The following is a 15,547-nucleotide window of genomic DNA, read 5'->3' as shown; positions in this document are numbered from 1 at the left end:
TTAGGTCATCACCTTTGGTTAGAGCTCTAAGATTGGCTCCTCTGCCATTTTTAAAAGGTTCCCATATTCCCCACCATGTTGCTGCCCTACTCTGCAAAAAGTATAAAATATCAGTACTGTCACTGAGATGAAGACTGATTTCATAGGGTGGCTGCTGTCCCTTCCTGTGTGTGGTCATGTTTTGCTGACTTCATTTCTGTGATTAGTGTGATAAGTTAGGGGCAGGCTATCAACAGGGGATGGAGATGCTTGGAAAGCAGGAGAAGTGGATGGAGATCTCCAAAGGAGGAAAGGAAATATATATATTCTCCATTCCTTGGGTAAAAGCCTAACTGATGTATCAAAGGATTCAGCCTCTTCCAGTGTTTTGTGATTCTAACTGATGATTTCTCTTTCATTTTTTTGATCAAATTATCTCCAATATAAATAGAAAATAAGTTACTAATAACTTTTTATAGCATGCAATAAGTGTACAAGTAATATTTTTCATTAACAAATTCTCTCTGAATTCAGTCTGAAATTATAAGTGGTCTGAGGTTATTTAAAAACATACTTTCTAGTTAATAAATAGCTCATGTGGAAAAAGTCATCCAATGTTACCTTAGCTACAGGTGAACAGAATTCTCCCTTAGATGTTTTCAGACTGTTGTTGGACTCTTCCTGGCTCCATGTTGCAGTTGAAGCATAGTGACTGTAGAAAAGTAGTTAAATCATAGAATCATTAGAAGTTTGGGCTGGAAGTGACCTTAGAGATCATCTAGTTTCAATCCCCCTGCCCTAGGCAGGGACACCTTCCACTAGAGCAGGTAGTTCAAACCCTCATCCAACCTGGTCTTGAACACTTCCAGGGATGGGCCATCCACAGCTACTCTGGACAACCTGATCCTGTGTCTCACCATCCTCACAGTAAAGACTTTCTTCCTAATATCTAATCTAAATTGATCTCTTTCATTCTATGGAAACAGCTGGTAGCTGTGAATTTACACAGTTCAGTAATGCTCAGCTGCACTGACTACTTTTACAGTATCACAATGCAACCCTGAGATTTTGCAGATGATTCTTGATATATTCCACATTAATATTTCAGAGCAACTGAAAATGTTTTCTACTCTACACTAAATGTCAGAAAAGACATAGTATGCAACTAATGAAACAGCAAACAAAGAACACTGGCAGTCAGCAATCCAGTACATCTATTTTGTTTTGGGTTGGTTTTTTTCTTTTGAGAAGCATTACTATAGCTTGAAGTTGTGCAAATAAGTCTTGCAACAAAATCTTTGCATATTACTTCAAGGTACCTATTTAATTCCCCTTTTGTCATCCTGCCTTCTACCTACACCCTTTCTTTTGATTTCAGGCAGGCTGTGAGGAAAAAATTTAGGGCTGGATAGCATATGTCTTCATATAAACCTTCACCAAGGGAACAAAACAAAACACTTTGGTTGTGTATGGAGAAGTAGCTTGGCACATTCTTGAACTTCAGAAAGTGCTTTAAAATGATTTGTAGTAGTTCATAAAAATCATCAGTTCACTCAAAACTTCAGTCCACCACTCAAGCTCTGCTTTTTGATATTACAGGACCCATACTGAAGACTGAAGTCTTGGCTTGCCATGTGGCCATAAAAAGAAGCCACAATGCTGGATTTCACGGGAAGAACCCACTTCTCACTGACACTGTGAACACACATTCCTGCTCCTCTGCATCCTCCTCTTCTTCCATCCCTCACTGCACTCTCACTCCAGGGCTCAGGTCTGGAAAAGGTAGTGAAAGTTCTGGACGTCCTGCTGGTTGGCATCCAGAGCTGGAGCTGCTCCATTGTGCCTACAAATACAGCACCATTTCTAATTTGTCACATTTGTGTTCTGCCATGACACTGTAGACACCTTTTTTTAAAAAAAAATACATATATTTACATATATTCCATCAGCTTAAATGAAATAAACAAACCCTTCCATGAGGCATATGTGTGTACGCTGGGTTAATGTAGAGGTGGAAAGGTCAGTGGATTACTGCAGTAACATTCCCCAGACTGACAGTGATAAGTTAGAAATGTATGATTCCTCCATAAGAATGTGCCTGAAACTAGAAATTTAAGGCCATGCTTTTGTAGACTTAACTATAGGTTAAAAAGCATTTTTACTCCCTCAAATTAATATGTAATTTACAGGAATTAGCATACCAACCTCTATGGAAAATTTTCATGCAATTAATTTGCAATTAAAAAAATGTTAGGGAAGATCATGTAAACTAATTAAATTTATAAAAATATTTTAAATATATCATTCAAAAAGCACTAAATAATTATGCAAAATTAATTAGATAGCCATATCTCTACAGTAGTGCTCTCTGGTAAGTTTTAAATAAATGTATAAAGCTTATTATTCTGTGTTCATAAATGATAGAAATATTCGGCACGGATTTTTTTACTGATTAAAACTGTGTGTTTGGCAATTTCCTTGACACTGCATAGGTTTGCTGACAATGGTTTGATACTCAGAAATATCAGCTAGAGATATTTCAAGAAAGAAGTTTGGTTTTCCAGACTCAATACAAAAAGTTTTATTTTGCTCCTGTTTTGAGCTGCTATCTAATCTGTGTTCACCACCCCAGTCTTCAAAAGGCACTCAGCATATTCAAGCATTAATGAACAAATTTATGCATAACTGTGAAGCTTTTAACATCTAGACTGTAGTTTCTTTGTTTCATTTAATTATTTCTCAAAAATGTACTTAGTGTTTTCAAGTCTCTGTAACTTGCCAATTACCAATGAAACAGGAGTACACAGAAAATATTCAAAACCCACTTGATATTATTTTGTAGCACTCTAAGAAATGGTTCCAGCACTTTCAGTGTAATATACAACTGCAATTATTAACAGCTTAATAAAAAGTGCAGAAATACTTCAAATGAATTGGTTTGCTTGCTAAAAGCCCACCAATGTCGTGATGATAAGGTTAAAGTAGCATTATAAAATATGTTTTGAGCACTTCAGGGCTGATCACAAGAAAAAGTATGTTGTTAAGGACATAATCCAAATGCCCCTTCAAAACTGACAGGCTTGGGAGGGTCGTGCATGGGAGTGGGAGGTGTGCATGTAACAATTACACATTAAAACAATCATTCCACTGAGAAATTAGGGGACCTCTGTGGTTTGGAAGGTTATCCTGGCTTCATTCCTAAGTAAATCTTCCAAAATTTGTGTATGCTGTGAAGTTCTGGAAAAAAAAAAAATAGAATCTTGCTAGTATGTAATGACTGGGTAAGTCTCCTGAGATTTTATTAATGCTCAGTATGCTGCAGTCCACAGCATAGCTGCACAGCTGAGCTGTTCTTTCCTTGCAATTGCTCTTTTCTCATGGTGGCACTGAAAACTAAGAAGGTTTTGCTGCTCTCTCCATATACCTCATGTATGGGAGAAAAAGTAAAGGCATGGGAGAGAGAGGGATTCTGTGAGAAGTACATAAGAAAGAAACAGAAGAAAAAGGAAGGAAATATTTGGAACATAATACAAAAATCATGTTTAATTAGCAAAACGTGGAATCCTGGACACATTCCAGAAGAGCATGATGAAATCTGTGACAAACACTTCAATCATATTAAGAAGAATAGTAGGATTTCTACTGATGTAATTTTTCCATTTTCATAAATTGAAATGACATCCAAAATTAAGTAATGTAATGGTTGAAAACTCAGCCCTTCAAAAGAAATACTACAAGACGTGACAAGGTGTCGTGTGCACAAATGTAGTGTTGAGGTCCAGGAGCCCTAAATCTCATTGCCTCTCCTACCCACCCAGAGCCATTCCCCAGGCTGGTGGGAGAATTCCCATCCACACATGGTGGCTCCAGGTGCTCACCATGCCACAGAGGGAAAGACCATTTCTTTATAGGGGGTTTAAACTGGTATCTTCTCCATTTCATTGCTTATGTTCTGATAACAGGGTCTACAAATCACTTTGGGACCTTCTGTTATATTTAACACAGGAAAATTTTGGCCAAAGACCTTCCTTTGCTGCACACTGGAGGTATGGATATGCTGGAGTTGATTTGGTGTTTTCCTAATTAAGAGTGGGTTGCCTGGGTTTTTTCTACCCATTAAGTTTTATGTGAGGAAATAAGCCTTTGTTTTGAGCTGAAAGCTAAACTGCAAGGCAAGGGAGGCTTGAGATAGGATTTGGTTGCTGTTTGTTTCATTTCCTTCAGTAACAGAGCAAAGTGCCTTTCTAGTAGCAGCAAAGCATCAATTAATATTTAAAAATGGTTATCAGGGCCTCTTTTTCTACACTTACTGGGGAGATCAGAAGTGTTCTGTCTTGGCTAGTGTAATAGTGGTTTATCTCCCCAATACACAAAAAGATGGGCAACCAAAGAAGGTTGCCCAGCTGCTGTCACTGAGGAACCGTGAGGCTCTGACGTGGTTTGGTGCTTTAGCTAGGCATGGAGGCTTCTGGCAGGAGGTGGCATTCACTCCTCAGAGGGTGACATACCAGGGGCATGCTGGCAAGCCTGGCCTGAAGCCTGGGATATAGCTCTCTCCAGGCTGTCCCTTCAAAAAGTGGAGACCATGATGGAAAGCTCTTGTTCCCCTCTTGCCACAGTCTGTAAGGGCTGACAGGCCCGTGAAGGTACAATGGAATTCCGTGGCACCACAGAGGCTGGTGTTCAGTCTGTCTTCCCTCTCTCCCACAAAAGTCTGGCTGATCCCACCAAACACAGGAGGCTGCACTGCTGTGCCAGGCAGGACAGCAGGTCACAGGCTGAGCAGTGTGGGATGAGGGAGGAAACATTGGAAAGTCCTTGCAGGATGGTGGTGAGATAGATGCCTTTCTGCCTGGCATTCGATGTTGATTTCATTGGGACTGGCTGAAGCACTCTCACCAAAGTATCTCAAAATTGCAGGTTGTAGGTTGCTGGAAAGTACCATAGGAGGTCCTATGTAATTAGGCTGCAGGCATTTTGGCTTGGAACACAAAATTAGGTAGTTACCTTTTGATCTTCATCTCTAGGTCCCTTCAGAGGGTTAATAATGTACCACCTCATCTGGGCACTGTGAAAATTAATCCACTCCATTTGTGAAGTATCCAAATACTCTGACACTGAGCACATCAGAATAGCCTTTGAGAAAATTGACAAATCTCTGTTCTGAGGAGGGTTTAGATAGCATGAATTAAGCAAGATGTCTAAGGTCATGGACTGAATAAAATAAAAGAAATTATTTTATGTACATGAACTGAACGAGGGATAGATAACTGCAGGGAAAATATCATCATGTAATGAAGGTATGAATTGTAATGCTCACACCCAGAAGGTCAAGAGAAAGTTCCAGGCAACCTTCAGTCTTCCCATCTGAAACTTTTGAACACTTGGCTCTACAGCTTTGGTGCATTGATCCTTCCTTCCTTCCTTCCTTCCTTCCTTCCTTCCTTCCTTCCTTCCTTCCTTCCTTCCTTCCTTCCCTCCTTCCTTCTCTCCTTCCCTCCTTCCCTCCTTCCTTCCCTCCTACCTTCCTCCTTCCTTCCCTCCTTCCCTCCTTCCTTCCCCTCACTCTCTCTCTCCCCTCTCAACCCCTCCCTTTCTTATTTTTACTATGCACTGAGATTCAGCAGAACTTGTATCCAGGACTTAGAGAACATGCCAAAGTGACAACTTGCATTTGTTGGTTTATGTTTTCAAAAGGATAGCGGCTGTCATGAAAAGTCATTAAGGGCTACTTACTGTTAATTTTAGAGCGCTGCCACATCTTTTTTGAAAATGTTGGGCAGCATTTGCAAACCACTAGCAATGCTTCCTAAATATTTAAGGCTGTCATGTCACAGCTAATGAAGCACCTTACACCAAAAGAGCAGGTGAAAGCTCAGCTATTCTGAAATCCTGGTTGGTTTTATCCAAATGATTACAGGATGGAGGAGCAGCCCTTCTTGTCCCAACTTCTTCACATGCTCTTTTGTGAGCACTTTAAGAATATTCATGGTATCACAATGATAACTAAAAATCAGGTTCATATGTTCTGAAACCAGAATGGACTGTTTTTGATGTAGACAGTCTGACTTCATATACAGGTGACTGAAATTCTCTATGCAATTGTTTCACCAAGCCTCAGTTCACCTACAGCATTTATTTTTTAAAAATCTGATCAGTTCAATATCTGGCTTTATTTAAAGATATCTATCCCCTTCTTAAATAAACTACTTACTTGGGGGATACTTGTCAGAAAATACCTTTTCCAGTGGCAAAGGGATCAGAGTGCGAGGGTAGGATTCCACCTGGAAAAGCCAGCACAGAATTGCTTGGGAAATGCATTTCAAATACATTTTGTTTTCATTCTTTTCCATGTGCCAGGTTACCTGGGTGAATTGTAACTTCCAAAGTGCAATGTGGTCTTTATCCTTCTCCAAGAAGCATAGCAGGTCATTGGAGAAAGTATCAACTGCAATGTAATCCCGCTGTCTGGTTGCCAATACAATGATTGTACCAAATCAAAAATATTTTCTATGTATGTATTTATATTCAAGATCATATGAAAAACAGAAACACTGTAAAATATAGAAAAACTGGATATAATAGATATCTTTTTCTATTTTTCTTTATTGTTATTTTACTAGTTTATTCTTTTTCTTTTGCGTCTCACCCTCTCTGAAACCAGAAATATCAGCTGAGTTTTGAAAGCAAAACCTGTACAGATTTTGAGTCATTATCATTGCCAGTATGTAGGGTCATATAACTAAAGTTGGTGCTTAAAATAAAGCTAGAACTGAGGACGTATTCTCAGAGTAGTATAAATATATTTTCTCACTGAAAAAAATTATATCCAGAATAATATTTTGTTTAATTCCATTTTTTCTGTGTTTGCAGTAGATTTTTCTACATAGTATCATATAACAAGGAGAGATTTTTGCATTCAAGTACAGCCCCCATAAAGCCAAATCATCCTAGTTACTATGGAAAGATAGACACTAAATTGCCAAAAATTTTATGAAAATGGCTGAATCAAAAAGGAGAGAAGTCCATCAGTTCATCCATCCCCAGGCAAGAACATAGTAGCTGTTCTGGCCTTGCTGTGAAGAAGAGAATTCCTGGAATACAGAAATGTTAGAAATATTCTAACCATGGGAAAAATGTCAGTGGGAACTTTACCCTGTTAGGCACTGATGAATGCATTCCTCTCTCAAGATTTTTCTTCCATGTGAGTTCCCTTCACTAATGTTCTCATTTAAAGCTAAACACAAATCCTTTAAAATGCTGTTCTCTTCCATTGGTCCAACAATTACTTTTTTCCCTTGTTTTATAGTATCTGGATTTTAAGATTCTATGAACTTATAGATGTCTAGAATAAAAGTTTTGTACTTTGGAAAATTCTGTGGCCAGTTTTGGTAGCAAGTTTTTAAGTAATTAAATCAAATGGGTTAGATACTTATGGAAAACCTCAGCTCTTCCTGTAAGATTTGCTTTGCTAGATAAAACAAGCTACAATAAAATTTCCTCCCTCTAACGGGTTTAATGAGGTTCCAGCTAAGAGGTATATCCCTTTTATTCTAATGTCAGCAGACTGTAAAATCTGCCTGAAAAGATTAGAAGAATACAGACACATTGTATGCCAGAACTGACATCCTGACACCAAAGGCAGTGAAACCGAAGCTATTCAGAACAGAAAGGATTTTCTCTCATACTAACAAAAATGGTTTGGGTTTTCATGGCTCTTTATTATATGTTACTTAAATTCAGAGGGTCTTTGGAAAAATATTTGGCATCACATCTGAAAAAAGGCATTAATGGACTACATTGCTATTTTCTCAAAATAATGATTCAACTGAACAAACTAAACTATCAAAAGAGTTGATATTTATTGTGGGTTTTTTAAGTTAACAGGGGGGAAATAAATGGCAAAGATGCCCCCCCAGCAGTCTTCTCAAATCTCATTTTTTACAAATGGCAGTGTCATCACAGCAGTGTCATCACAAAGGGCTCACTGCCTTTGAAAACCAGATACAATTTTTGCAGACCACCTTTAAGACAGGGCTTCAAATTTGCAAAGTATGTCCAATAAACCCCTTTATCTTAAATCTTAGTATGTGAGTTCATGAAATATGAGACGTTTTCTTATTTAAAAGGCTGAGACCTCAGCTGACACATGCATTAGAGTCTATAAGTAGACATTTCTCTCCATGTCCAGCAAAGAAATGTGTACAAAAATATGAATCTAAAATTAAAATTTTAGGGTAATACTATAGAAATTGTAACCATGAAAACAATTTTTATTATTATTTTGAGGCCAGCTGCTGTGAAACTGAAATAACTGTAATCAAAACTATGTTGACAGCATTTCAAAAAGTTTCTGCTGTCTTTTTAATCCAGTTATTTTAATACAGCCTGTTTTCATATTTTTATGCATTTGCGGACAGGAATTGGTGGAAGATATTTTACTAGCTGGGGTGGAAAGTGAAGCATATCTTATATACCAAGTTTATTCACGTGTGCTTGTGCATATACAATGAAGTATAGAAATCAAAGGCAGGTCATAAGAGATATTAAAACCTCATTTTGGAAACTGCTGAATGAAATTTTATTTTTTGTTTAATTATCAATTAAAACATTTTTTTAAAAACCCCAAAAACCAGAATAACTGTGTATTTTCTGCCATCCTGGTATTTTTGGAAATGCAGTAACTTTATTTGTTCAAACTTCCCTCAGAATTTTGAGCAGATGCTGCAATTTGATCACAAGGAAATTTTAAGAAGAGAATCTCTTCATTTTCCAAGAGAAGACCAAATGTTGCCTTCAGGCTCAGGGAAGTAAAATTCAGCCCCCAGCCCACAGACTGAGCTCAGGAAAGCCATGTCATCTCTGAGGAACATTTGAAATGTTTGCAATACTCATTCTGTCAGAACTTTTTTTGAAATTGGTGAGTGCAGATGAGGTAGAAAGGCACGAAAGACATCCAATGTCCATTATTTGGTCCCATAATGAAGCATCAGTACTAAAGCCTTCAAACAGAATATCTGGGCTAATTCACTTCATCTGAAATGAGAAATTATAAACAAAGACCTGTGCAAGCATTCAGGAATATATTTAATTTTCTTTGACCTGATACCCAATTATTTGTTTTAAAATCTCAATTTTCTGTTTGTGAATTGAACTAGTTTATAGCTGTTTTATCAAACTTATTTACAATTCAGTAGAAAGGATCTGAAGATTAGATTTATCTCTCAGAGAAAGTTATTACAGAGGAACAAAGCAGTTTGAAACAGAAATAATAAACAAGGATATGTATTCATCTCAGTGATACTGACTCTGCAGGAAATTACTTTATATTTCTCTTTCTGGGCAACTCCAGAGAACATGTTACTAAACAATACATGTTTTTTTAACTAAAATACATTTTATAAGTATAAATATTTGGAGGTGGTTTAACAGTTTGAGCATTTTATTGGCACTCAATCCAGCCTTGTGGTGTTAAGGCTGCTTAGTCTTCACCCAGCAGCACATTTTTAGGATGGGATCCTAAAGTCACAACCAGATTTTAGCAACACATTGATGGACACTTTTGGAAATTACAGAAAAATGGGCAGGAGATGGCAAATCTTCTCATTGGAGTAGTCTGCAGGTACTGAGATTGAGCCCAGAATTTTCTGAAATACATTTTTCTTTTGTCCATTAGCAATAGATTTAGGGCCTTATGGGATTGTTTCCATTTAAAACTTACCTTTTGGCAATTCTTTGGCCAGCATTTTTTAAATTTAGTCTCTGCCATATTTTTCTTGATTTCAAAAACAAAAAAACCAAAAAAAAAAAAAATTGTGAGAGAGATGTGGATAGTCTTTAGAAATAAGACAATCAAAGCCAACCATATTGTCACTATGTCCATAAATGTCTAATGAGATTCAAGGAAGTAAATAGTCCTTTCTGTGTGCACTGAGTCTTTTTCCAAGGCGCCCTACATCTATTTTGCTCCAGCAGCCTTACCAGCTAAAACATGTGAGCAATGTTAAAGACTGTGAAAAAGGCTCCTTTGTTCCCATGCCAATATGGAAGCAACTGATTCTTTCTATCCTGTCACTTACCCATCACTGTAAAAAACATGTTCCCAAATTGCTTAAATTAGTTGTTTCCCTTTTATTGATAAAAGCATCGACAAGAAGCTCTTCGAGGATGGTGTTTACCAACTATCCCAAATCAGTATATTGATTTTCCTTTAGAGAGGTGTATTGTCTCTTTCTGTACATTCTGGCTACTTTTTGTTACATCATTTTGTAGTGTTCAGCCTGTGTAAGGGGTTGTGTTAAATTCCTTGCATTTGTTTGGCTTAGGAGAACATGATATTCCACAGGAATACCACATTTGTGCTGCCAAGCTCTAATAAAGACCATCTTGGAAGATCTTTCAGTTCAGATTCTGAGACAAGCCAGCCATGCTGCAATAATTTGTTGCTAATGCAAATTTTTGGGGGAGAGTGGTGAAGTACTGTGGGTCATTCCAGACATGTTGCAATTCTTTGGAGCTCCTGTTGTGAATATTAATTTAAACTTCAAGGTTGAGGGGACTGGGGACTCCTAGACTGGATGAGGTATGTTGTACCTGATTAATTTATGGAATAAGTAGTTTTAGGTAGTGTAACAATAAATTTACATGCCAAATAAAATATCAATTGAAATAGATCTTTCTGTGCTTGCTAGTTTGGGAACACAGCGTACAATGGACTTGCCTAATACATATTTCGTAGTTGCTGTTTCTGTCCTTTAATAAACTCTTTTGAGGTTGGTATGATTTCAGTTTTCCATTTCCTTGCAATTAAGTGGACACAAAAAGTGCTTAAGCAAAGACGAATACATTATCATAAAACTATTAATAATCTTGCCTGTCAACAAGAAATAAATGTACACTTTAAACTAGTAAACAATGTATTTAATAATGTATAAACACTTAAAGTGTATGGAAATCAAAAGGGCAAATTAAAACTAAAACTAGTGTGGAAAAAAACCAAAACTAAAAGGCAAAGTTTTGATGCTGCCTGCTCTCTTCCTGTTCTTTGTTTCTTTATCTTTCAGTTTCTTCTTACATATCCTGGGTAGAGCTGAAGAACACTTAAATAAACAGGGATTATTGACTTCATTTGTTCATCTCTCAGGGTGTAATTTCTAATTCCAAATCCTGTGCAGATACATGTTATTGAGGATGATTCTGGAGAAGGAATCTGCCCTCTTCCTGTTAACTACCTGCAGAAGAACTAGCAAAAATTCATTTGCTTCTCAGAGCTCCTGGAACATTAAATCTAAAATCATCAGAACTCCATACTAGTCCAACACATTGTCTCTGGCAGCAGCATACAGCAAATATATATAGAAGACTCTTAAAATGGGACAAAGACTGTTGGTCTTTGATGAGTATTCCTCCAAAATCCAATTATTTGCATTTAAAGCATTTCCTAAGCCAGTAGTGATATCTTTGTACTAAACCCTCTGTGGCTTTTCTTCCATTAACTTGTTCAATTTCTATCCTGCATACATTTTTAGCAACCAGCATCCTCTGGAAGGGTCTAAGCATCATCTGTGCATTATGTGAAAAGAGTAACTTGGTGCTTTAATTTCATGTCCTAAGTTATCTTTGTGTTGCGAATACCAGTAAACTTTCATTATTCATCTTCATGACATCCATACTCATCCCCTGGAATTCCATTTAAAAATTTGTATCACATGATCTCATTGCTAGCGTTCTACACCAAAGATTTAAGTGAAAGATCACACACTATCAGCAGCTCAGCTAGCAGCTCAGTTCTTTCACTTGGAAATTCCTCTAAGATCCTTTGGGAATATTGCCAGACCTGGTAGTTACTGTTCTTTTTGTCTCTTTACCTACATAAACTTCTACCAAAATCCTGACTAGAGACAGATTTTCCTGAAACATCACTTCTAAGCAACATTCTGCCAAGGTGAGCTCTCTTTAGTCATTCCTTCACCATGTTCACAGGTGGAATTAATCCATTTGGGTTTTTTTTTTCCTATGGCTTATCTTCTTTAAAATGTTGATGCATCTTGATCCTCTATTTGCTGTTTTGATGCTCCAGCAGACTTGCTCATTCTGATGTGTTTGAGAAAGACTTTATCAGTACTGATGCCATTTGGAAGTTCATCTCCTGTCCTGTTCTGCTTTCTCATGTGTACTATATGGAATTTTATGATTTTTCTGGCTATCCTCTTTTGAGCACATTTTCAGCTTTGGAAGGTTCTTGCTTCTAATAACCTTCCATACCCTTCTGTTCAGCCATGCTGGATTTCTTTTTCTCTTTCTAAAATGGGATGCAGTTGGCCTGAATTCCCTTATGGTATCTTTGAACAGCCTCTTTGCTGCTTGCCAAAGCTTTACCCTTTGAATATCCCTTTAACTGAGCTTCCTCCTCTGCAAGTAATTCTTAGTTTTGAAAATAAGAGGTGTGGCATTCTTGTTTTTGTATCTCCTACCACAACTGAAAGTTGCACCAATATTTAAGCCTTACCAGAGACATCATTTGTCCTTTAACCCAGAGGCTCAGGGGCATCACACTCCATAAAAAGTGACAGACTGTTGAATATCATCCTAGAGACTTTTCCATACTTTATCATTCCTTGAACATATATTTGATTGGATCATTCCATGACCAACTGCCTATTTCTTCCAGTCTCTGTTATCTCCATGAATTTGATTCTTCCTTTTGCATAATTTCTGCAGTGTCATATCTGCATCTTTCTTCCCTTCTGCATTAACATAATCAATGCACTCAGCCCTTGGCAGCATGGCAAGCCCTTCATATTTCAGAGTATCTACAAGAGAAGAGAAAAACATATCATTAATTTTCAGAAACTCATAATTCAGAGATAAGTGAAAGGCTCTTAGTTTCAAATTCAGCTAGGTAAGTGACCTTTACAAGCAACACATTCAAAATGAAGTAGTACTGAAGTGGCTGTGGCTACTGCAGTCAAAATCATAGCCACTGGCTATTGTAAAATCCAGATATTGACCAAACATTGCACTCCCAAGGTGAGTCACAATCATGGCTTAACAAGTGAGAGTTAGAAAATGACCTTAAGAAGATGTTGAGGGAAAAAAGAGTGAAATTGCTACCAAATGCTGTCTAGTGTCCAGCCAGTACAAGGGGAATAGGCAGCAGTGTAGAAAAGCCACATGACAATAAACATTGAGATAAACAAAAACAACAAACACTGAGAACATGAGTAGATGACTCATCATGAGGGTAATTCATTACCATTCTACAACCAAAACACAACCAAAACACAAGCATCTAGGGCCTACAGCAGCACAGGGTGATGACTAGCAGTGAAGGGAAAGAACTTACAAAGACCTAGAGGGTGTGAGAGTTTGAGGCTGTTTCAGTAATAGGGGAGTATCAAGTACCATTAATATGTAAGTTCAAATTGCATGAATACTGGTATCAGCATTTGATCTTACAAACTTTCATGTTTCCTCTGCCACTGTGGACTGAGATACTTGTATTGAGCAGATGCAGTTAGCTCAAGCAAAATGTAATTTGACTCTCATTTACTACAGAGCAGTCAGTGTAATCAAAGCTCTGTGATGAAATCTGTTTTCCAAATAAAAAGCATCATTATTACATGTTTGTTACCAATTGACACATGCAAATACATTAAGAAAATGCAGGTGAAAGCAGAATGCCTGGCAAGGGAAAGCATGCGCTGTGTGTGCTCTTGGTATGCTCTGTTTGGACAGAATGTCAACATTTCAATCCTGCCTAGAAAGAAAATTTTAAAAAAGTAAACCTTAAAATCCCTGCAGACAATCGCCCATAATCACCTTCTAGGCCATTCTGAGCTTGTTCCTTTGTTTTGTGTTCTTGTCTTTTTTTAACTGCTTTGTGCCCTGTGTCATCCCTAACAAGTGTGGAAGGAATATGTGAAATACTGTCAAATTTGGAAAATTAGGACATTATAACCACTCTAGTCATTTTGCTCCAATGTAAATCACTGCATAGGGAACAAGATAATAAAGACTGAGTGCCATTGTTATATCCATAGCCTGACCTTAATATTAAATCCTTTGACTGGTGAGTCAGTTTCTGTCTGGTATTTTGACATTTGCCTCTCACTAATCATTCTGCAGCATTCCATTAAAAACAGTATATATTAAAGCAGGGAAATGACTTCTCTTAGAATCAATTTCTAGGTTCTCATTCCAAAAGAGCATTGCAAATGGGGAAAAGTCCTACTGGCATTTCAGCTGTGGAAACTGGGTTTGCTAATTACTGGCATATTTAGTTAGTGCATATCATTCCTCAGTGCATGAGGTGTCCCACAGTACAGCTGATGTAAGATACTTATCAAAGGAAGTGTCTGTGCCCTCATTCCTCTGGTGATCTGAAGCCCAGCCACCTATGTGCTCACCTCAAAAAGAGCAGTGTGATTTATAGAAATTATTATAGGTTTGAGTAGAATTTACATACGGTCACAGCCAAGTGCTTGATTTTGTTCCCAGCTGAAGCCAATGGGACTATTGCCATTGATCTCAAGGTGAACAGGGCTGGGCCACAAATGAAGGATTAAGACAATGGTCAAGTTTCTCTCAAGGGTTCCATTATTCTAGTGTGAGCTTCGTCAATATCCAGTGCATCTGCACAAATCCAAGGACTCTCAACACCTCTCTGGGAGCACAGCAGAAGAGATTTCAGAGTTACATTCTCAAGGTTTGGTTAGCACTTGCTAAAGAATGATTGAGGAAATATGGCACAAGATCTGGTCCATAGACACTCATTTTCCAGAAAAATGCAAGCATCTAGGGCCTACAGGCACTTAATTACATCTGTTCAGAGATGAAGTTGTTAATAACTATATTTTGTGTAATAGCACAGCAATAAATACACTTTTCCAGACAGCAGGAAGTGTAGGCATTCAAGACTGCGTAAGCCTGAGAGGTTTGAGCACACAACTCCTGTCTAAACCACCAGGATCTCTGTTCAATGACATCCCCACTGTGTCCCCCTGAAGCCACAGGTCTGGCTCTCATTTTCTATCCATTTCTTACACCTTTCAAACCAGATAGCTCATCTCAATGCAGGACAAAGCATCAAACACGCAATCTCTAGAGAAGGACAGAGCACACCTCTGCTCCTCACACTTCATTTTCCAGAGATGCCTACTCACCTGAATGCCTGTCTGTCTTCAGCCACTAATGCTGGCAGCCTGTGGCATGACTGCCCTGCCTTTTCCTGCCTCTCAGCTGTTCTCTGTTTAACTTGGGACCTCAAGTGGGTGGTGCTGATTTTGTCTGTGGAACATTCCTGTGGATCACAAGGGCTCGTTTTGCCAGTATGTATTTCTTTTACCCTCCTGTGACGTGGGAAAATTCTTAATACAAACCTGAGTAATCCTTTCCTGGTTAGAGTGTCATTCACATCACATTACACTGGACAATTAGGCTTCACTTACAATCTTGCTTCTTTGCTACCTGATGAATTTTTCTCTTAATGGAGACAGTAATTTTCGAGTGTTTAAAAGTTCAGTTACATCAATTATGGCATTTCTCCTTTTGTATCTACTGGATAGTC

The sequence above is a fragment of the Lichenostomus cassidix genome, chromosome 2 (assembly GCF_008360975.1).
Source record: "Lichenostomus cassidix isolate B80296 chromosome 2, HeHo_3.0, whole genome shotgun sequence".
Lineage (NCBI taxonomy): Eukaryota > Metazoa > Chordata > Aves > Passeriformes > Meliphagidae > Lichenostomus > Lichenostomus cassidix.
This window is presented reverse-complemented; position numbering follows the sequence as displayed.